We start from the raw sequence: 24,958 nt of genomic DNA, 5'->3' as shown, positions 1-24,958 counted from the left end.
GGAATCCTTACATGCAACCTAAAAATACTGGAGGGAAGAGTTACCTATTCTGTAGAGACATCCTATTAGCACCAATACATCTTAAAACATCTTAACACATAATATGCAGTAAAACATAGATAATAATTATGGGTCCAGGAAGCATGAAAAAGTCTTATTTTCTATTCCTTTCTATCACCCTGACATGGCATTGAGAATGTCTTCTCTAAAAGCGACACTAGATGGTGCTAAACTGACCCATCTAGTGTCAATGACATACACACAGACTATGTGTAGTTACGCTTGCGCTGACCAATGGAGTTCAGCGCCTGTGTCCCGTCATGACGTTAGGCATACCTGGAGCGCAATGCGTTCTGGCTATTCGGCTTTGACATTAGGGAAGTGGAGGGGTGGAGCAGACAGACGGCGTGATGCCGCCATTGTAGTACAGGTAACAAATACCGGCAGTCTGCCCATCCCGCATTGCAGTCTCCGTAGATGTGCAGACTTGCGCAATACGGCTGTCAGGCTTAAGCACCCAGCACCCACCGCACCAGAAGGCAGCCCACTTTTATCTGGTATGTGTATACCCTTACAGTTATGCAATTTGCACCAAGTTTATGCATCCAACTTGCATCACAATAAATCAGCGTTTTAGCCGTGCCGGCTTCTTTTGCACTTTGCCTCTTTTCTATGTGTAATGAAAAAATTGCCAGCTACTTATTACCAGGAATGGAAGGTGGGGGTAAGACACATTGAAGTTTTTTCAGAGACCCGCCCTTTCCTTGTAGGCAGTCAGGGAGCCTAGCGTGTAGGTAGCTTGGGGATCCACCCTGTAGGTAGCCAGAAATGCCCCCCATTGTTTAGGTAGCGAGAGAGCCCCCCATTCTTTAGGTAGTCAGAAAGCCCTCCAATTTAGGTAGCCAGAGAGCCCCCTCCCCCCCAGTTTGATATCCAGAGAGACTCCCTTCATTGTTTAACCTCCTCAGCGGTATGGACGACTATACACATCCATCACCGCCGGAGGTCGCCGCTCAGGCCCTGCTGGGCCGATTTTGATAAAATAAAAAGCAGCACACGCAGCCGGCACTTTGCCAGCCGCGTGTGCTGCCTGATCGCCGCCGCTCTGTGGCGATCCGCCGCGAGCAGCGGCAAAAGAGGGTCCCCCCAGCCGCCCGAGCCCTGCGCAGTCGGAACAAAAGTTCCGGCCAGCGCTAAGGGCTGGATCGGAGGCGGCTGACGTCAGGACGTCGGCTGACGTCCATGACGTCACTCCGCTCGTCGCTATGGCGACGATGTAAGCAAAACAAGGAAGGCTGCTCATTGCGGCCTTCCTTGTTTATTCTGGTCGCCGGAGGCGATCAGAATGACGCTTCCGGAGCGCCCTCTAGTGGGATTTCATGCAGCCAACTTTCAGTTGGCTGCATGAAACAGTTTTTTTTTTATTTAAAAAAAACCCTCCTGCAGCCGCCCTGGTGATCTTAATAGACCGCCAGGGAGGTTAAGTAGCCAAAGAGCATAGGTAGTCAGAGGGTCTCCCTGGTTTTGGGTAGTGAGAGAGCCAACCCCCCTTCCCCCCCGTTTTGGTAGCCAGAGACCCCCCTCCCCATTTTTGTAACCCTGTCGTGATTCACACGCCACATTTACTTTCTGAATCCCTGAATCTTGTCTGTCTCACTGTTACCAGTGAGAAAGGCAAGATGCCTGGATTTAGGAAGTAAATGCAGCGTGTGGATTATGGCAGGTGAATAAACACTCCCCGGCCGAGGATCCCAGCAGGTGAGTTAATGTAAATGCTTCCCGCTGCACACACTCTGAATGCATGAGGAGTTCTGGAGGAATGACAGAATACACATAAATGCAGTGAGTAAAGATGTGGGTAAAGGAATATGGTGTTTGGACTTCTGACCAGTGCAGCTGGTAATTTAGAGGGCACTGAAGCGGTGAGAGTTGTAGGGGGGGGGGGGGGGGGGGGTAAAGCTGAGGAAATCCACTTGCTGGCCAAGCAGCAGTAATCATGGGTTGCTGCTCATAGTGAAGACTTGCTATTGGGAGTGATAACACATGGTTTCTGCTGCTTGGCCAGCGGATGGATTTCCTCAGCTTTTCCACTTTTCAGTCCGACGCTGACTACTGCACATGTGGCAGGGGGTTGATGAAGAAGGGTGACAGTTAGTAGGTGATAGTGGGTGAAAATACCAGGGGCTTGGCCTCTTGGTGTTCTAACCCTTTCTGGGACCCTCATGCCAGTTGTTGGGTGGCTGAAGGACAGAATGCTTCACTTTTTATGGAGATGTGGTGATGGAGTTTACATCTTAAATGTCATTGTACAAACGCATCTTGGCATGTACTGAAGAGGCTGCTTTGGCCAATTAAAGGACACATGAAGTGAGAAGAATATGGAGGCTGGCTGCCATATTTATTTCCTTTTAAACAATGCCAGTTGCCTGGCGCCCCTGCTGATCTATTTGGCTGCAGTAGTGTCTGAATAACACCAGAAACAAGCATGCAAATAATCTTGTCAGATATGACAATGATGTCAGAAATTCTTGATCTGCATATGGTTGTTCAGGGTCTGTGGCTTAAAGTATTAGAGGCAGAGGAGCAGCAGGATAGCCAGACAACTGGTATTGCTTTTAAGAATATATAAATATGGCAACCTCTATATCCCTCATGCTTCAGTTGTCCTTTAAATCCATGTTATACAGTTGTTTCTAAATTGTTATGGAAAATTGTGTAAGTGTGGGTTAGTAGGAGGGGGTAAGGATACCGATACACACGTTTTCTTGTTCATGCTTTATTAGAAAAGCCTGCCTTTATAGCTGGGTTTAAATGTCAAAATTGATGCAGCATTTGTAAAAACGCAAGGCCTTTCACACTTTTTCCCTACAAAAAAATGTTTATACCCTAGTAAATAATTTCGAAATATCAGTAGTATATACATACTGAGTGCAGCAAATGTTCAAAGTGTGATCATCTCTTAATCTGAGATTAATTGTCATTGATATTCACTGATATAAAGTATACTGAGAGCAGTGGGATTTAGCTGCCTAGTACAATTCTTCTTCTTTTCTACGATTTTTAATTCTTAGATATGAAAAGTAGAAAAAATATATTTTTTCAGTAATGAAGTTTCCAGAACAATTTTTGGAGTGAAAATTAGTTGTGATATGTATTTCCTTAGTGATGAATTTCATTATAACCCAGGCTGGAACTAATCTGAACTCAACTCTGCTGTCATTTTTAATCTATCACCTCTCCAGGGAGAAAGCATTAAACATTTTTAAGGAATCAGATAAAGTAGATTCCCATCTGAATATCTATGAATGATAATATACAAAAACGTATAATGAAAATTAGAGCCACTATCTTCTGTAACTCTCTCATCTATGACGCCAGGAAACCTGCACCGCTTGGGGTGATATCAGGCAGAGGAGGCTGAGGGACAGGTGAGATTTTATACTGCAGGGGCACTGTGGGGGGGGACACATTTTATACTTGGAGGACAGAGGCATAGGTGAGTCGCATACAGCGGTCGTTGCAATAACCAACACCGTTACCACCACGGACCTGATCGGCCATGTCAGACCGAGATTTTCCAGCATGTAAGATCAATACATACAAACAATTTCTGTATGAAATCAGTTGAATCATTGCTTGTTATAGTACCAATTTTCATTTTGATAACATTTTCGAATCAGGCTGCAAAATCGCTAGATGTGTGGGCACCTTAAGAGCTCCACATTTTTCTAAAAACAAGCCATCTCAAAATTATATCTGGTGTATAAACTTGTCTCAAATTGGGTACAATCATTAAGTTAGGATCATTATGCAATATAATGTGGATTCCATCCTTTGCAACATTCATATAAGGGGTAAAGTGCCTGGCAAAGGTATCCCCCCCCCCCCCAATCGGCATTTGTTTCGGATAAGTCTCTATGAACTTGCCACATCTTGCCACTGGGATATTTGCCCATTCCTCATGGCAAAACTGCTCCAGCTCCTTCATGTTGGATGGCTTGTGCTTGTAAACAGCAATCTTGAAAGATGTCCACATAGTATCTATTGGGTCAAGGTCTGGACTTTGACTAGTCCTAGTACACATGTACATGTGCACCATTAACGTTCTCGAGTGTTGCTTTAGCAGTATGCTTCAGGTTCATAGTCCTGCTAGAAAGTGAAACTCCATCAAACTCAAATCACTGGCAGACTGACACAGGTTTTGCTCAAGAACATCCCTGCATTTAGCACCATCCATCTTTCATTGGGACCAGTTTCTCAGTCCCTTCTGTTGAAAAACATTCCCACAGCATGATGCTGCCACCATGTTTCATGATGTTTCATGATGGCGATGGTGTTTGGAGTGATGTGATGTGTTGGGTTTGTGCTGGACACAGTATTTTCCTTGGTGGCTGAAAAGGTTAATTTTAGTTTAATCTGACCAGAGCACATTCCTCCATACATTTGGAGAGTCACTAACATGCCATTCGGCAAATTCAAAATGTGTCTTCTTATTTGTAATGCTAAGTATTGTCTTTTTTCTGGTCACTCTTCCATAAAGCCCGGGTCTATGGAGTGTACGGCTTACTATGGTGCTATGGATAGATATGACAGACAGGTGTGTTTGCTAGGTCATGTGACATTTGGATTGCACACAGGTGGACTTCATTTTAATCATGCGAGTTTTGAAGGTAGTTGGTTGCACCAATAAATTTTAGGAGCTTTATGGCAAAGGTGTTGAATACATATGCACATGCTGTGACATGTATGCAGTTCAAAGACAGCTGCTTAATCAAATTTCAGATCAGCTATAAACTGGCTGATGTTTCAAGGGGTCCACCCCTCTTCTTCATAGCTCTGAAGAAGAGGGGCGGACCCCTCGAAACGTCAGCCATTCATTACTTTGTGCGAAGTGACGTCACTTTGAACAGCACGATTCTGTACCCTATCAGCGGGTACTTTGGTATTTGCGTGCAGCGCTAGATACCCGCAGCTTTATGAACGCTAGTCTGTCCACGCTTGCTGGAACGGCCATCTTCTAGTGGAGGATTGAGACACAGATACCTCTCATTTAACCAACCATTCTCTCTGGACGGGTAATGTATGAACGTTGACCCAGTTTATAGCTGATCTGAAATTTGATTATGCAGGATTAAGCAGCCGTCTTTGAACTGCATACATGTCACAGGATCTACTATAGTGGCTGCATCATTTGGAATCAAAGAGACTGCATGCATATACAATCAATCACCAGTGCAATTTTATGGAATTAGTACTTTTGCCTCTGATAGACTGGATGCTTCCAGTTTTTTGACAGGAGACTGTCTTAACCTTCCTGGCGGTAAGCCCGAGCTGAGCTCGGGGTAAGCCGCTTGAAGGCACCGCTCAGGCCCCGCTGGGCCGATTTGCATAATTTTTTTTTTGCTGCACGCAGCTAGCACTTTGCTAGCTGCGTGCAGTGCCCGATCGCCGCCGCTACCCGCCGATCCGCCGCTATCCGTCGCGCCGCAGCCGCCCCCCCCCCCCCCAGACCCCGTGCGCTGCCTGGCCAATCAGTGCCAGGCAGCTCTATGGGGTGGATCGGAATCCCCTTTGACGTCACGACGTCGATGACGTCGGTGACGTCATCCCGCCCCGTCGCCATGGCGATGGGGGAAGCCCTCCGGGAGATTCCGTTCTTTGAACGGGATCTCCGGATCTCCGATCGCCTGGGGGGATGCCGCTGAGCAGCGGCTATCATGTAGCGAGACTTTGTCTCGCTACATGAAAAAAAAAAAAAAATTAAAAAAAAAAAGATTTGCTGCCCCCTGGCGATTTTTTTGCAAACCGCCAGGAGGGTTAATAGTTGTGGAAAGATCATTTTTTTCGCTGCTGATTCAATAATTTTTATTTTTTATAATTTTTAAGTTTTGAATTAGCGCATGTTTTTGTTTTGGGCCCAACATTTTCATTCATTCACTGCAGTGAATTGTATGTGTGTGGTTAATGCATGCATATTAATTATAGATGGTTTAAAAAGGGTTAGGGACCCAGGAGACCCATGTTGCTTGTTGTTTTAACAATAAAGAAGTTGTAATACTTTGCAAATAGCGCTGTGGATTACATTTTACTATATGTAATGATTTATTTACGATAATATGTGTTATTACGATATTATCCTTTCTATGTGTAAAAGGGTGTTTATGCAGGGGAAGTGGTTAGAGTTAGGCACCACCAGGGGGGTGGTTAGGGTTAGGCACCACCAGGGGGGTGGTTAGGGTTAGGCACCACCAGGGGGGTGGTTAGGGTTAGGCACCACCAGGGGGGTGGTTAGGGTTAGGAACCACCAGGTGAGTTTTAGGGTTAGGAACCACCAGGGGGTGGTTAGGCACCACCAGGGGGGGTCTAGGGGTTAGAGATAGGTACAGGGAGGTTTCTGTGTCAGTAGGGTTAGGTATACTTAGGGTAAGGCACCACTATGGGGGGGGGGGGTTAGGGTTAGGCACCACCAGGGGGGTGGTTAGGGTTAGGCACCACCAAGGGAGGGTTCTGTGTGAGAGTAGGGTTGGGTTAAAGTGGACCCAAATTAAAAATTCAAGATTTCAGAAATAAAATCTATTTTCTAAATTATAATAATAAATAGCAGCCTTTTTCAGCTGCATAATGACAAATATAAAATATTTTACATTTATTGGAGGAACCCCTCCCAGGGCCGGGCCGAGGCAGAGGCTGAAGAGGCTCCAGCCTCAGGGCGCAGTGTAGGAGGGGGCGCAGAATTCATTAAGCTGTCATTCCTAATTGTGTTTGAAGCAGAAAGAAATAAGAAAAGGGGATACATGGCAGTGACTGCAAGCCAGATAACTAGATATTAAGGTGTTGGGGAGGTTGTGGGCCCTGTGGCGCCTCTTAGTCTTATAGAAATCAGTGTTTGATGGCTCGGGTGGCAGGGATGGAGGGGCGCACTTTGGTGTCTCAGCCTTGGGTGCTGGAGGACCTTGTCCCGGCTCTGACCCCTCCCTTCCTTTCATATTGCCGGGACAGAATCCGGCAAACTGATGGAGTAGGTGGTGTCCAGCAAAGGAGGAATTGCTAATGGCTGCCACCTGTAGAACCCTAGTTATGAAAAGAGAAGGGTGAAAAGCATGCACTGAAATGCTCATAAGTTTGAAGGAGTGTTTATTTATCTTTGTATGTGTCAGAGTGGTTCAACTAAATATTTTGAATTAAAAAAAATGTTTGGTTTGGGTCCGCTTTAAGCTGTATTGTTGAATTACATTACGATATTTAATGCTATTCTATTTTTGTTTTCAACTCACATCTGTTTTAAAAATGGTAATAATAATAATCGGAATTCAATAGCAGCAAGAGAATCAAAGCAATCCAGGAGCAACCCATCAAATATAAAACTTGAACTTTTAATGAACTTCTTTATAAAAGGCGGTAACACACGGCTAAAACACAAAAATTGATACTTAGCAGGCCATTGCAGGTAATAGAGGTGCGGAGGTGAAGTCGACGGCCGTTTCGCCCCACAATGAGGGCTTTCTCGAGACCGAACACCCCGACAAGATGGAGAGTGGGGTTATAAAGCACAGGCGTCCCCTCCCCCACCACTGGGTGCGGCCATCCAATCCGCCCACCCTGTAAGCCATAGCCAATAATGTGCGCTGCACCTCTCAGGTGTAAACACACTCACCTGAAAGAAAAAACGCCGGTCATGGAGCTTCCAATAGGGGGAGGAGGCGGATCCCTCCAATGACACTTCCAGGCTGCGTCGCTCTACTCCTGACGCTCTCAAAACGGGCCGCCTCTGCGCGCACTTCCGGTTACTTCCGTAGTGGAACGCATCCGCGTTCCACAACCTCTTCCCTGTCCATGCGCGTTACACCACCTCATACTATGCGCGCATAGGCATGTAACTAGCCGCGTCACATGACGCGGTGACTCAAAACATCCGACAGGTCGCGTATAAAATACGTATACCATCGGAATTAATGATTTTACAAATACTATTAAATTATCAATATTTCTAAATTACAATATTTTTTTATTGCCGATAAATAAAGATTTAAATGTACGCCTTCACCAGAGCACCCCGCAAGGGATGATGGGCCACTACCCCTAGTGGGCAGCGGACTCTATGCTACCTGGTAGCCACTAGGTCACCACCCCTGGGATCGCCCCACTAGTGACCGAGGAAAACAGGAGACACTGTGATGTGGAGTTGTTCAGGTACTGAAAATAACAGTATGCGTAGTCGAGAAAAAAAAAGCCAGAGGTCAGGGCAGGCAGAAATCAGTGTAGTCGAGGTCACAGGCCAAAGGTCAGGGCAGGCAGAAATCAGCAAGTTGAAGTAACAGAGCCAAGGTTAGGGGCAGGCGGCAAACAGGAGTAGTTGGGGTCACAAGCCAAAAATCAATACCAGGAACAATCAGATGGAGTATAACAAGTATGGGATTTGCCTCACTGGCTTAGCCCAAGCTGTCAGAACGAACAGCACAGCCAGTGGGGTGAGGTGGCCTTTTATATTGCTGGTGTTTGAATTTGGCGCCAACAGAACGCCGTGCACACATTAACGCAAACAAAGCAGATTGCGCATAGGCAAGCCGTTTACACATGCACATGCAATCATCCTTATGCGTACACGCACACAATGTGCAACCACACCTGGCCATGCGAAGTTGCGAGGGTTCCCACACGTGCGCATAGAGAGACACTGTCGGGAACCTGGAAGGTAAGTGTAACAGCACGAGCCTACAGTGCCTTATGGTAAATCCGGCTCTGACTAACACTGTAAAATAAAAAATTTGCAACCAGATGTCCTATTAGCTATACACATTATCTCCTCTTTAATCCAGTGTAGGAATAGTGTCGTTTTTGTCCCCCCCAAAAAATATATATAGCATAGTATTTAGCCATTGCTTATATAGCCAGGAAGAAACCTGTTGTTTTCCGAAGATGTGATGCTAAAAATTAAAGGCATTGTAATCGACCACCTGGGATTGCCTGAGTTAAAACAGAGATCCCAGACTGCCCCCCAAAGGTCTTGAACCATATTAAAAATAATTGGGTGAGGTGTAATGCCTGACAAGTACTTAGGAAAGCAGGGAGGCATTTGCCTCCATGACTGACTGTACTTGTCAGTTAGTAAATGCTTGCATATATTACCACTGCTATATAAATAACTACCACGGCAAGCCATACAAACCAGCTAATTTGCTAACATATTTCCATAATGTGTGAATATTTAAAGACATTGAAATACTATAGGAAATGCAGTTAACAGCAACAAGGTACTCATATTGAAATGCAGATGATATATGTAGGTGTTAGTGTACACAATATTAAGTAAATTGTACTGCATTTAATATTCTTTCGTGTAGGTATTTGCATAGTTGATGATGAGCTTAGTTTAAACCTACAAAATATGAGACTGAGATAAAGTAATAAGCAGCAGGTGCTGGGAACATTGATAACCTAGAGCAGGCATGGGCAAACTTGGCCCTCCAGCTGTTAAGGAACTACAAATCCCACAATGCATTTGCCTTTATGAGTCATGACTGTGGCTGTCAGACACCTGCAATGCATTGTGGGACTTGTAGTTCAACAGCTGGAGGAGGATGATTCAGTGGGTCTGTCACGGAGGATCAGCATTGCAGGTATGGGCAGGAGCAGCAGTGGGCATGGAATGCATGACCCACAGCCTGCTGCTCCATCTGACACTGTTGCCACCAGCCGCACCACTCAACCCCAGGCCCCAACCACCACTGGGAGAAAATCAGCAGCAGCATCCCATTCTGAGCGACGTAAGGGCAAACTGCAATCCCCAATATGGCAGTTTTTTCATCTGCCCTCACTTGGCCTTCGGGACAGGCCGCTATCTGTCCTTCATGGTGCACTGGGTCAGTTTGGTAGAAGGGGGTGAGGGACAGCAGCATCATCATCCCAGTGGGTGGTGCCACCCCGCAGCAGGGTCAGGGAAAGTGCAGCAGGTACCAGCTCTAATGCTGTTCCATCCTCCGGCAAACCCGTTGCCAAACACCCCCGCCTCAGCAGCAGCGTGAAGGCCCGCCACTGCCAAGCGCTGCTGCAGATCACCCTGGGGAAGAACAAGCTTACGGCAGACCACGTCCTGGTCAAGCTCCGAGAGCAGGAGAGGAGTTGGCTGACCCCCAGAGGACTTAGAGTCGGAGAGGTGGTGGCCGACAATGGGGTAAACCTGGTTGCCGCCATCCACCAGGGAAACCTCACCCACATCCCCTGTCTGGCCCACGTCCTGAACCTGGTGGTGCAGAAATTCTTGCGCACCTACCAGTGGATGGACACTCTTTTGGAGCGGTAAGGAAAACCGTGGGTCATTTTTGCCGCTCGGGTGGTGCCAGAGCGTCCCTGGAAGCCGTGCAGCTGGAGCTGAACCTCTCACAGCACTGGTTCATTATAGATGTTCCAACACGCTGGAATTCCACCCTGGCAATGTGTGAACGTCTGGAGGCGGGCTGTCAACCGCTACCTGGCTAAAGCCACCATGGAGGCCAACTGGCACCGCCCACCTCCCAGACATCATCCGCCCTGCTGAGTGCGGAAAAATGCAGCTGGTGTGCTTGATGCTGGCACCCTACCTGGAGGCCACCAACATGGTCAGCCGGGCAGGGCCGGCGCTACCATTAAGGCAAAGGAGGCAGCTGCCCCAGGGCCCCAGAGCTTGTAGGGGCCCCCAGTGGCTACAAGAGGAAAAAAAAATTTGCAAATCGGCCTTATAGTTTTTGAGAAAATCGATTTTAAAGTTTCAAAGGGAAAAAAATACATTTAAAAACCTGCCGAATTTAATGGTTAATAGCAAATCCACCTTAAATGCTAGAAACCCTAAATTTGCAGGATATGTTAAGGAGATCATTAGGAATCAGAGGAAAAAACCAATTATTCAAAAAGACCTTATAGTTTTTGAGAAAATCGATTTTAAAGTTTAGAAGGAAAAAAGTATACTTTTAAATGCGGTAAATGTCACTTTTAGTAGCAAACCTAACGGTAGTGGCATTTTACATGCATCAAACGAAAGCGCAATTAATTTCCTGACGGGGTTTCCAGGGGGTCTATACGCAGCCGCAGCGCTTTGGCCACGGATCGCTATACAGCCGTAATATGGCTGTATGAAGATCCCTGGCATTTTTTCCTATTTTTCCAATTTTTTTTTTTATGTTTAGAATGTGGGAATTTAAAAAAAAAAAAATTATGTTGGGTCCCCCTTCCTGAAACTTTTTAACCCCTTGTCCCCCATGCAGGCTGGGATAGCCAGAATGTGGAGCTCCGACCGATTGGGACTTCACACCCTGACTATACCAGCTGCAAAAAAGGTCCCCTAATGCCGATTTTTGTTCCGGGGTATATGTTGGGGGGGCCCCCCAGGTTTATTTTGCCCTGGGGCCCCATTTCTGCTTAAACCGGCCCTGCAGCCGGGACCATGCGTCGCTGTGTGAGTGGGTGACCATGGTGTGCGTGCTGGAAAAGGCCCTCGATGCTCTGCTGGAAGTGGGAGAGGCAGCCTTGATCCAGCAGGAGCAGCAGCAGCAACCTTCACAGTCTACCTCTAGAGGAGACTTGGAGGAGTTGGAGGTCCCTGACCTTGAAGAGGAGAGGGCACAGTGGAGTGCAGCTGCAGTGGTGCAGGGGTGGAGAGAGCAGGATGAGGCTCAGGAGTCAGAGGAGGAGGACAGCACGGGGGGTGATGAAGCTGAGTATGTGTCAGCAGAGATGGCAGCCCTCTTCCCCATGGCAGCGCACATGCTGCAGTGCCTGCGCGAAGACCCAAGGGTGAAGCAGATGCGTGCTCGGGAGAACATCTTGATCACCCTGATGCTGGACCCACAGCTGAAGGGGAAGCTGGCTCAGTTCCTGCCTGTAGGAGGAGACCCTGTGCGCCGAATGAGGGACTTGCAGCGGACTCTGGAGTGGCGCTTCGAGGAAGCCTTTGCCCAGACTCCCCCCCCGTCACAGTCCAGCCAGCACAGCAGCAGGTGCCTGCATCCAGCAGCAGCAGGCGCCCAACAAACCTGCTGTCACTGACAAAGGCGCTCTATGCCACGCCAGTACCACTGCCTACAGAGAAGCAGGGATGGTCGTAATCAGCCAACTTCGCTAAGCTGGAACTACGCGTAGTTTTACGCAATTACGCTTCGCCAAACTACGGCTTCGAAATCAAGTATTCGCTTCGTATGCATTTTGTAGAATACGCGTTAAAATACGCAATTACGCGTAGTGCGAAGCATAAGTGTAAGCGGATGCTTATGCCCGTATGCAGAAAATGTTCCGCATTAATTCCTTTTGAAATGCTTATACCGGGAACTCTTCTATGCATACATTCCCCTTTCCAATGCGTAAATTTGTAAGAAGCATACAATCGCACGCGGAAAATTAGACGCGAGTAACGCATTCATAGTTCACTATGCAATACACATGTTAATTACGCATAGTGGGCGTAAGCTACGCGTAGCTGTATTTCGCTACACGTAAATTCGTAAGTGTAGTTTTGAAACTTCACCTACAAACTACGATGCGTAGATGCAAACTACGATGTGTAAATTCGCACTGGCGTAGTTTCTGCTCATCCCTGCAGAGGAGGTGCTTGCAGCAGCATCCGGGTATCAAAGCCAGAACCAGCACCTGACCCGGATGGTGGCCGACTACATGGGTCCTACAGCGGGCTTGACACCGACACACCTGTGGACCTCTTGGATTACTGGGTCAAGCACCTGGACATCTGGAGCGAGCTGGCGCAGTACGCCCTGGAAGTGCTGTCCTGCCCGGCTTCCAGCGTGCTGTCAGAAAGGTGCTTCAGTGCGGCCGGTTGCATGGTCATCGAGAAGAGCTCTTGTCTGTCCACCCAGTCTGTGGACAGACTGACTTTTTTAAAAATGAACCAGGCTTGGGCGGTTGGTGAGTTCCTGTCCCCTGTTGTTGGCAAGAGGGGGAAATGAAGTGGCTGAGTGGGAATCACTATCCCTGCCTCACCACCCTTTACCACCACAACCTCCTGGCTCCATCTTCATTATGCCAGGTCAAATTTTTTTTACAGCCGTGGTACCAACCAGGGCCGGGCCGAGGCATAGGCTGGAGAGGCTCCAGCCTCAGGGCGCAATGTAGGAGGGGGCGCAGAATTCATTCAGCTGTCATTCCTACTGTAACTGTAAGCCAGATAACTAGAGATTAAGGCGTTGGGGAGGTTGTGGGCCCTGTGGTGCTTCTTTGGCTAATAGCAATCAGTGTGTGATGGCTGGGGTGGGAAGGATGGAGGGGCGCACTTTGGTGTCTCAGCCTTGGGTGCTGGAGGACCTTGTCCCGGCTCTGGTACCAATGGTGAACTATGTAAACACAATTGCTGTGTAATTTTTTGGGAGGTGTCTGTGCTGTCCGAGTTGTAGGGAGGCCCCTAAGTGGGGATTTTAAGTCCCCACTTCATCAATTAGTGTTCCCCTTTAAATAATAATGATGCTACATGCCTCATGTACCCTAAAAAAAAGGTTTAAAAGCAATTTAAAGGCCACTTCCGTTTTTTCTATCCAGATATCCGAATCCGGACGGATATCTTGGATACTGGGTTCGGATATCCGATTCGGATTCGGTTTGGAAAATTTGAAACTCGGATATCCAACCCGGATCGAATATCTGGGTGTCCAGATCCGAAATCGGATCCAGATAGTGAAAAGGGGTATCCGAGCAGCACTGCCTCTAATCATGTCCCTGCCGCACCCCTAGTCACGCATGTCACAACAATTCATAAGCATAAGATGTAGTTTTATCTTTCAAACCTCACTAGCCATTTCTGTCATCATTAAATCAATTTAAAGGATGGTAATAAAGTTTAGAGCCAATTGAAAATATTTTTTAGGAGAAAAAAAAACATATTTATATAGATCTGTACATCAATCCTGAAAAGAGGGACAAATGACGAACAAAGAGGGACAGGGGCATTTGGTTCCCAAAGATAGGCCCAGTGCACACCAAAAACCTCTAGCAGATCTGCAAAACGCTAGAGGGTTTTGAAGCAGATTTCAGAGCGATTCTAGGCAGGTTTAGAGACTTTTTCTAAACATGCCTAGCGTTTTTTGGAGCGTTTTTGTGTAGCAGATTACAAATATTGTTACATAAAAAAACTGTTACTGAACAACTGAGGCTGAAACGCCTCAGAAATCTTAAAAATGCTGCAGCCCCTGAGTTTGCGTTTGTGGAAAAAAACAAACCTCTCTGGTGTGCACCATCCCATTCACTTTCATTAACCAAGCAGTTTTCCCCCTGCAAGCGTTTTAAAAAATGCTTCAGAACTGCTCCGGTGTGCACCAGCCCATAGACTGTTTCTCAAAAACAAAACAAAAAAGGACAGTTGGGAGCTATGCTAGAGGAGTATGATGAGGAGTAATGGCTTTGTTGCTCTCATGTATGTACTTTGGGATTATATGATGATATTTTCTGTTTACAAGATAGCTACAACACTTCTCAATGCAGTGTCTGGATGGCTTGCTCTACCACATTTCAATATATGTTGGTTATGCTGCCTCATTTGCAGAAAGTGTGAAACATACAGTAAGCGCTCTTGGTTGTTGTTGCCCTTTGTGATATTGGGTACACAGTGCACCACAAACTCACTCCTTCACAGAACTGTGGCTGACACAGGAGACACCACTAATATAACTGAGGCAATAGTATAATGCACAGTGTGTACAGATAAGCAGTGCTCACCAAAATTGTACAAAAAAAGTACAAATTGATTAGTATCATTAAAAAATGGTCTGACACACATTGGAATACGATATTTCAAACGTACCGATGGGTGCATGAAAAAAGGGCGCCAGGCAAAAAGATCCCGGCCGGATAACAAATTGGCGTGGTGGATAAAGAAATCACAACAACGATAAACATCGCTAACAAAATTGAATAACAATAAATACTATTTTAAAACAGACGGGAGATGAAAACGAAAAGATATTAACGCTAAAAATCGTTACATAATTCAATAATACAGCTTAACTGTCATACTCACCGGTCCCCGCTGCATGGTCATCGTCTCCGGTCTCCTGGTCGCACGTGTGTGCACAGGAGAGGCTGACATGTTGTTTGTTTCATGGCATCATGCTGTTCTGGGTGACGCACACAGGGTTACGCGCATGTGCGTCCGCACACAATCGGGTCTATGCGGACGTTTGTGCACCTTTGTGTCCAAACACTGACAAGGCTATCCATGCGCTCTACGATGCGGACGTTTGTATGCATGCGCTGCATTCTAAGTTTGGTCGCAATGCTGCCTATTTACACCTGCTGGTCTAGCACGTCAGTGCTGTATGTTCTTGCAGCTTGCCAGCAGATGTTCCTGTGACTCTGCCCGCTTATTCTCTGATTGATTCCTGTTATTGACCTCAGTCTGTTTCCTGACTATGTCTGTTCTCTGCCTGCCCTGACCTATTGCCTGGATACTGTTGTGTTTGTACTCTGCCTGCCTTGACCCTTGTCTCTACCTTTTATGAGTGAACTCTGCCTGCCCTGACTCCGTATTGTTTGACTACGCTCTTACTTGCTGAATCTGTACCTCACTGTTCCTTGAACTCTACTGCGCAGTGTTATCTTTTCTCCGAGCCACTGTTAGGACAACCTGAAGCACAACCTGGTGGGCACTAGGCAGCGAAGACCATCGGCCCCCATGGGCCATTTGGTGAAGACCCGTGGTCACTTTGACTCTGTGCTTTGGGAAGTCCTCACCTCAGTGGCAAGGCCAACAGTATCCCTTGTGTGCATAACATTAACCTAACCCTACTCTCACAAAGAACCCTCCCCTGGTGGTGCCTAAACCTAACCACTCCCCTGGTGGTGTCTAACCCTAGCCCCCATCCCCTGGTGGTGTCTAACCCTAACCACCTTCCCCCAACCCTAACCACCTTCCCCCAGTAGTGCCTAAGCCTAACCACCCCGCCGGGTTGTGCCTTACACTAACCCCCCCCCCCCCCCCTCGGTGGTGCCTAACCACTCCCCTGCACAAATAACCTTATGCTGGGTTCACACGGTACGATTTTCTGTGCAATAGATGGATCTGATTGATAAAATCCCTTATGTACGATATTACTCCCGTTCGATTCTGCGCTCGATTTCTCATAGAAGTGAATGAGAAAAGATAAGAAAAACAAGCAAAGGGAAGAGAATCAAGTGCAAAATCGAGTGCAAAATCGAGTGGAAAAAACAATCGGGACGGAAAATAACACCGAAAATCTTACCCGTGTACCCAGCATTACACACATAGAAACAATTATAGATTTGATAATGTAAAATCTGTACATACAAACAATATAATATGACAAAAACTATAACGTTGCAAGCTTCTAAAACGATAACATATTTCAAAAACTTTAATGTTGTAATGTTGTTAACGATATTTATCGGGCACTCTTTTTTTCTGCTTTGGGTGCCCTATTAATGATAAATGCATTAGAGTCTATGGCGGCTCCCTTTTAGTCCACTAACCACTGGACCCCTTTTTTCCTGCTTCCTGCACCGACTTATGACTCACATCATCTCAACTATGTATTCCTGTATTTTTTTTACTATATTAGCGTGCGTATTATTTACTAGTCTATAGTGGCAGATCCAGTAGGGATGAGCGAGAACACCTCAAACTTCAGAAGGTTCCGCAAATTTTTGACAAAATTGTTTTGTGAAAATGCATTAAAATCAATGGGCCGGCTGTAGATTATTTTAGTATTTACATAGCGCCGACATCTTCCGCAGCGCTGTACAGAGTATATATAATCTAGTCACTAACTGTCCCTCAGAGGAGCTAACAATCTAATCCCTACCAGAGTCCTATGGCTATGTATATATCATGTAGTGTATGCATTTGTAGTACTGTACTTAAAGGCAGACCGGGCACTTGTCATTCAATCTGCTTTATTCACTGTCTTCATGCCACAATGGATACATAAACATCATACACAGTTGGTACATTGAACCTGTGGTGGTGATGGTGCTGGGGTGTACAGGGTGCTGGTGACCAGGGCAGCAAGTGGACGGCACTAGAGCCGTTTTGCGCCGGTCTGGCGCTTGTTCACGTGCGTGTGTCCAATGGTAGGGACGGCGCCGTGCGGCTTCCGGGATAAAGTTCCCAGGCCGCGCCCCCGGCATTCATCATTGGTGCTGGAGTGTCTGTCAGAAGGGGAAAGGGTCAGTGGGCGGTGACTCGCCGACTCACGGCGAGAATAGGAAAAGTGCTTTAGAAAAAGCTTCTCCTGCAGACTTTTGCTGCATGAGACAAGTGCATCACGGACATTGATAGTATTACAAACACCAAACACCAGTATTACAAACATTCAGTGCGTGCATTCTCAGTGCCATTTCATTATTACAAAAATCATTGTGCTGTGTGTGAACATTAAAAATAGATGAAAAACATAGAAACATTTTTTATACATGTTAATAACACGATCTGTGCATAAACTATGCGCTATCAAAGAATCTTATTAGGTATCGGTGGTGGCATCCTATTGTGCGGTTGTATCTCTTTTTTCCTTTTTCTTTTTCCTCTTACTTCCTCCATACTCCATAAAAATTAAATTCATTTATTGATATACATTAAAAAATATCCCTCAAATCCCTAAACCCGTCTAAAAAGACTGGGGGTATGTTGCATATACTGAAAAGACCTTTTAGAGGTGCCTATACCTCAGGACTGTCACGGCCACCGTTAGGTACCCCTTTGAATACCAGGAGACCAGAATTGATGCCTGAAAGATCAGTGCATAGTGCGGGCTCCCCGGGTGGTCGTCTCTAGATGACCCAGGGCAGTCCGTTTCTTTAAGAGGGGCAAGCAGTCTAGGAAGAGGAAGCAAGGGAAAAGCACCTAGAGCACCGCAGTAACCGCCAAGGAAGGACAATTATAGAGGAAACAAATAGTAGGGACAGGTGTCCCAAAGCTTGAACCAATAGGCAAGTAAGGTAAGTCCCAGAAAGCTTGCCACTCTAGGCAGTTTCCAGAGCAGGAAACCCCCCCCCCCCCCCCCCCCCCACACCCACACATGTGCATTTCTTCTGGCTCCGTGCGGAGGACTTGTGTAACGATCGGTGTAACGCAGAGAGGATCTGATTACCGGTGATCTGCAGTATCACCGAGAATGCAGATATATACCCGATTATTGATGATCTGCAGTATCACCGATAATCAGATATATCTCTAACCTCTGGACACCTGAGTGATGAGAGTGTTTTGGTGCAACAGAAATACTTTGAGGATCGCACCTGAATGACAGGTGTTAGAGCAATAAGGAGTATTGCTCTGCAGCAAGTTCCTTCCGTTGGTCTGAACTCTCCGCAGGGAGGAGTCAGGCCAGGAGTAGGAAGGACAGAACGTGAGTGACACCAATGAGGGAGTGTCATTGACAGATCTGTGAACTATCTCTCAACAGGAGAGATAGTTCTCGAGGTCGGGCAGGCCAGGTCGTTAACACACGGACAGATAAAGTACAGAAACAGGAGACGGAAGGAGAATCCAGAGACTAGCCAAGTTCAGCAACAGAGTATTAGAATGACAAGGTACAAAATCAGAGATCAGAGGAATGGTCAGGAAAGCAGACGGTCATAACAAATACTCAACAATTCCCAGACTAATGTGTGAGTTCCTTGGTCATCAACACCTTGGAAACTGGTCTAGATAATAACACAAATGATAACAGAATTTCCTAGACCAAGGTGTGAGTTCCGTGATCATCAACACCTTGGAAACTGGTCTAATGTAACACAGATACTAACAGGGTCTGAGTGCTACCACGTAGTGATCGCAACGCCAGACACCAGAGGAATGACCAGCACCCAGTATATATACACCAGCGCTCTCCTGCGCCTCCCCTAAGTGCTGGACCAATGAAAACTGAAAAAATTGTCAGCTGACCGGCCTGGTCAGCTGACACCCCTCTGACTGTTATAAATGCTCTGCCTCTCCGCGCGCGCACGCGTCCTTCTGAACCTGTGTGGTCTATCAGTCCCAGCCACACCAGACATGTGTTGCAATGCCTCTGCTGTCTTGGATGCGGAATCCGCCGCACCGCTGTCTGAGCGTGCAGCGTTTTCTCCGCGTTCAGCAGTACAGACAGGAGTAGGCCTATGCGTGCAAACCGCCGCGTCGGACGCGGAATACGCCGCCCTGTTCTTTGGGCATGCGGCGGTTTCTCCGCGTTCCGTCAGGCCAGTAAATGCAGGTCTCTGCGCGCAAGCCGCCATGTTGAACGCGGAATGATCCGCCTTACTCTGAGTACTTGCGCCGGCTTTTCCGCGTTTTCTCACAACTTGGCACGAATCACCAGGGTCTGTACAGGTCCCAGCTTGTGCCCCAAAGGGGGAAAGAAGGCATGGGACAAAGGAGGATCACCAGAGAGCTATATAGGTCTCTGGGCTCCTGTATTTTGTACGGCCCCATATGGACATTCAGTTCCATGAACATTGGCAGTGGGATGACCCACTGCCAATGATGGGGGGGTCCCAATCGCCCATGCATCTCCCCTATGTCTGTCATGCATTCAGGGCCAGGGGGCCATCCATTGATGGCCCTCAGGGTATAATTACCCCTGCTACACCAGAAGTAGGGTGAAAAATTAAAAAACTCTTTATTCTTAATCCAACATCAGTATAAAAAAGCTCACGCGTATCGGAGCATAGAATGGCTCCTTAATCATAGCTTGCAGAGACATGTGTTACACAGATTAAATAGTGTAAGGCCACTCCCAGGGGGGGAGGTGTGCACATTGGCCTTAAAGTTGTATACATAGTTGTAAAAGTGGTATAAACCATTAAACATGTATATAAAATCACTGAATAATCAATTGGTAGAACAATTAAAAACAGAAACAACATGGCATCAGTTAACAGACTACCTATGTATCATTATGAAATAGAGAACAAGCAGCATACATAAGTCTCAATAAATTCATTGTAATGAGGAAGCTGATATAAACCTATGTGCTAGATATAAGCATGAGAGGGAGAAGGGAGGGGAAAAAGAAGGGGAAAAAGACACGGGCGCTGGGCGGATCCCTCCATTCCAGGAGGCCTCCTCCATCCTCATGTCGGAACAAACGTCCGGCCTGAGTGATGGCCCAGCTCCCGAGGCAGCCCCGGGCCCCGTGGCCACCTCTAATCCCCACTTCTATCCCTTTCAGGCCCGCACCCCAGTAGTTGACACCTTTCAAGACCTGGTGGAAAGAGATCTTATGCGGATAAAAAAAGTTGGCAGAGCAGCCTCAGACTTAACACAACAGGAACAGGAAGCACTGCAGTCCCTCAAAGATAATAAAGCGATAGTGATTCGCAATGCAGACAAAGGTGGGGCTGTAGTGGTCCTAGATGCGACAGCATACAGAGAGGAGGCACTACGACAACTACGGGATACTACCACTTATGAGGTTCTACCCGCAGATCCAACTAGTCGTTTTAAAATTGAACTTGGACAATTACTGGATCTAGGAGTTTCCTTGGGGGTTTTCAGTGTGAAGGAGAGGGACTACCTTTTGGTGGAGGCGCCCGTTGTACCTGTCTTCCATCACTTGCCCAAGGTCCATAAACCTGATTATCCACCTAAAGGCCGCCCGATTGTGGCTTGCATAGGTTCCTTGGGCGAGCGTCTTGGACGGTGGGTGGACGGGTGCCTCCAACCATTGGTGTGCCGCCTCCCAGGGTTCCTACGAGACACTACACACTTACTGTCAAGTTTGGAATCCTTACAATGGGAGTCATCCTTCACCTGGGTCACAATGGATGTGGCCTCTTTGTATTCCTCCATCCCACATAGGTTAGCCCTTGAGGCTGTAGATTTCCACATCAGAAAATATGGATCATTTTCGTCGACTGTCTGTGACTTCCTCCTTCTAGCGGTAGATCATCTGCTTAGCCGAAACTATTTTATGTTTGATGGAGTGTTTTATCTCCAGAGATGTGGAGCTTCTATGGGAGCTAAGTTCTCCCCATCCCTAGCAAACCTGTACATGGGATGGTGGGAGGAGCTCCACATCTTTGGAGAGCGAAACCCCTTTTCTAATTCTATGTTTTGGTATGCCAGGTACATAGATGATCTGCTGCTGGTATGGAGGGGTCCGGAGACAGATCTTTCCAAATTCCTCATGTACTGTAATACAAATAATTTGAATCTGTCCTTCACGATGTTACATAGTGCCACAGAAATCAATTATTTGGATCTTTCTCTATGTGGCCATGTGGCATCGGGGAGGATACAGACTAGAACATACAGAAAAGAATGTGCAGGCAACTCGTTGCTTCTTGCCACGAGTTGCCATCCCAAACACACTTTGAAGTCCATCCCATATGGAGAAATGATCAGAGCGGCTAGGAACTGTTCAGATCCATCCAAATTACTAACAGAGCTAAATTTGGTACAATCCAGACTTCGTTGTCGTGGATATCGGAAGGATCTCATTACAGAAGCGAGAAATCGAGTATCACAGAGAACCAGAACATCCTTACTTGCCCCAAGGGTTAACAGTGGGGACCGCCAATCCAACAGAGGCATCAACTTTGTCACGTCCTACAGCCTTGAGTACAATCAGGTAGTTAGTATCATTAAAAAGTATCTGCCAGTTCTTCACTCCGATCCCAAGCTGTATAAGGTGTTAAATGGGGGCTGCGGCTTTTCTTCACGCCGGGCCCCCACCTTGGGTACTAGTTTGTCCCCCAGCCTGTTTCGGAGTGAGGACAGGCCTAAACCAACTTGGCTAACACACAAAGGATCATACAGGTGCGGATACAGCACCTGTCGCTACTGTCGAGTACATAACCAAACACGTAAAGTTGTCTCGCTCTCCAGGCATAGCGACTATGACATGAAACAGTATATTAACTGCCAGACTCAAAATGTTGTCTATTTGGTCGCTTGCATGGAGTGTGGGATACAATACGTGGGATGTACTACCCGTCCCCTCCGTCAGAGGATTTCAGAGCACTATAATGGTGCTGGAAGGTGTCTTAGAAATGTTGCTTACATTAGTCACGCCTCTAGTGTCTCTAAACACTTTTTCTACGCTCACTCAGGCAATATGTCCGGATTTGAATTTCAAGGCATAGAAAGGCTGACACATTCACCTAGGGGAGGAGATTTATATGGTAGATTATTAAAACGAGAAGCCTTCTGGATATGGAAACTGGGGACCCGTGTCCCCATGGGGCTCAATTCAAAACTGGACCTCAATACCTTCTATGATAAGTAGTCTGTGCTTTGGCGGGGCTCCTCTTCCTTTTCCCTCTTGTGCCGTGTCTTTTTCCCCTTCTTTTTCCCCTCCCTTCTCCCTCTCATGCTTACATCTAGCACATAGGTTTATATCAGCTTCCTCATTACAATGAATTTATTGAGACTTATGTATGCTGCTTGTTCTCTATTTCATAATGATACATAGGTAGTCTGTTAACTGATGCCATGTTGTTTCTGTTTTTAATTGTTCTACCAATTGATTATTCAGTGATTTTATATACATGTTTAATGGTTTATACCACTTTTACAACTATGTATACAACTTTAAGGCCAATGTGCACACCTCCCCCCCTGGGAGTGACCTTACACTATTTAATCTGTGTAACACATGTCTCTGCAAGCTATGATTAAGGAGCCATTCTATGCTCCGATACGCGTGAGCTTTTTTATACTGATGTTGGATTAAGAATAAAGAGTTTTTTAATTTTTCACCCTACTTCTGGTGTAGCGGGATTCCTTTACTGCAACAATTGGACTTCTAGCACCTTGATTCCCATGCTCCCAGCTAAGTATATACGTGTGTGTAGCAGTCTTTCCCCCCTTTTTTCTGAGTTTATAATTACCCCTGTTGGAATTGGTGGGGGGACTCCTGCTACCTTCCACAAGATGGAGCCATAAAATACCGAGATGGAAAAACCAATCCCCAGAGGCAGGGGCAGAACAAGACATAGGAAACAAACTTAGTTTGACAAGTGATGAACAGGGCGTTCCCACTGAACTCCACCCATACGATAGTTGGTGCCCTCCCACAAGTAAGGACAGTACCGGCAATTGCCACACCTATGGTTCCCCTTAGGACGTCTGGCTGTTAACCAGTTGGAGGCTGGAGGTGAGCAAAATTCGCTCCGGTTTAGGACATTTCCCAACGAGGGGGCTCTCCTAAAAGCCACTCTAGGTGGATCCGGGAAAATCCTCTGAAATAAGGGGTCCCTTACTAATACTGTCCAATTCTTCTTTATAATCTGTTTCAACTTCCTTGTCATGGGGGTATTATTATTATTATTATTTATTTATTTATAAAGCGCCAACATATTCCGTGGCGCTGTACAATGTAAGAAAACAAACAAGGGATACATAATGATACAGACAGACAATGATATACATGAAATATGAACACTGATACAAGATACAGCACTGCTGATTACAACTTGATTTAACATGATGACAAAAATGTATAAATTTCTAACAGTGTGCAAGCAATTGAATTAATAACATTCCATGACACAAAAGGGTGAGAGCCCTGCCCTTGCGAGCTTACAATCTAAAGATTGTATAGTCAAAGGTGAACGTAAAAGGGATTTTCCTTCTACTTCTGAAGCCTCTGTGCAGTATCTGAGGAGCTTCAGGAGACAAGGGAGCAATTACAGGAGGCAACCACAGAGGAGAATTTTGCAACAATCATTTCCAAAATTGAAAAGAAAATTCTTCCTATCCAAATGAGCTGAAAACTAGGAAAACTAGGAAACTCAAAAAATTCCATCGAGATCAGGACGATTTCAAAAAAGGAAGAATTTTCTACTGAGGTCAAAGTGTGACCCCCAACTGGGGAGCCAAACCGAGAAAAGGCAAAGGTTACTGGACAACGGACTCGGGCTTGGATTCAGAGGGTGATAAGCCAGAGAATAAACCCAAACCAAAGCAGATCAAGAAGAAGAAACGGGGGGAGGGGGGGGCAATCCAGAACCAAGGAACAAACCAACTCCCTCCCAACCATGTGCCTCCACCCCTTTAGGCGGAGAATCCGCCGAGGTGGAAGAAACCAACACCAGGAAAATGTAACCTGGGACTCTGCGGTAACGGCCAGGAACCAACAAGGCAGCAGCAACACCAAGAGACGACAAACCAGAGAATAAAGAGAGAGGAATCTCTGACCCAGTTATCCCCTGAAGGAGGAGAACTCCAGGTGGTCAATTTGAACAATTCATCCATTCCTGAGAACTGTATAAACTTGCTCAAAAAAGGCTTAGGTTTTTCACCCACACAGAAATTTGATTATGTGGACTTTTTCATTGACTTGTACAAAACCACAAGAAAGATGATGATCAGCCAACTTTACAACAATGGGGAGGGAACTGAGGAGCTCTAAGGACAGGATGATGGAGGCCCGACTTCGGTAAAAGGTCCCATGTCCACTTTAGGGTTCAGTCCCATGGTGGACTGGGACAGTGCAGAGATTGAGGCACTCCGGATACTAGAGGAGCTATGGGAGGAGGGAGGAGTAACCCTCGTGGAGGAAGAGGACACATCCACACGAGGCCTTGTCCCAGGGAGTTTCGAGTCTGTAAATACACACGATCGATACCCATTTCTCCCAGTTCACCAGTCGACCAGTTTTTTCACCAGGTCGCCGCAGAGATGAAAGCATTATGCTATGACCAAGCACCCAATAATCTAAATAGGGCCGATAAGGAGGCCATCAATTGGCTGAAACGGCGCCGCGACCTGGTGATAAAGCAGGTGGACAAAGAGGGGAATGTGGTGATCATGTCTAGAGAGTTTTATACTAAGGAGGCATACAGGCAATTAGGCAACTCTGAATTTTACACCAGGTTGGAGTGCAACCCACCTGGAGGTACCAGTCGACTCTCCGTTCTTTGTTAAGACGGGGAGTCGAGAGAGGATACATGCAGCAGAGGTTGGCAATTGACCTTCTTCCCCTGTCCCCCTGCTACCCTGTGTGGTACCACCTTCCCAAACTACACAAATCCGCAGAGAACCCCC

Source organism: Hyperolius riggenbachi, chromosome 8, assembly GCF_040937935.1.
Source record: "Hyperolius riggenbachi isolate aHypRig1 chromosome 8, aHypRig1.pri, whole genome shotgun sequence".
Taxonomy (NCBI): Eukaryota; Metazoa; Chordata; class Amphibia; order Anura; family Hyperoliidae; genus Hyperolius; species Hyperolius riggenbachi.
This window is presented reverse-complemented; position numbering follows the sequence as displayed.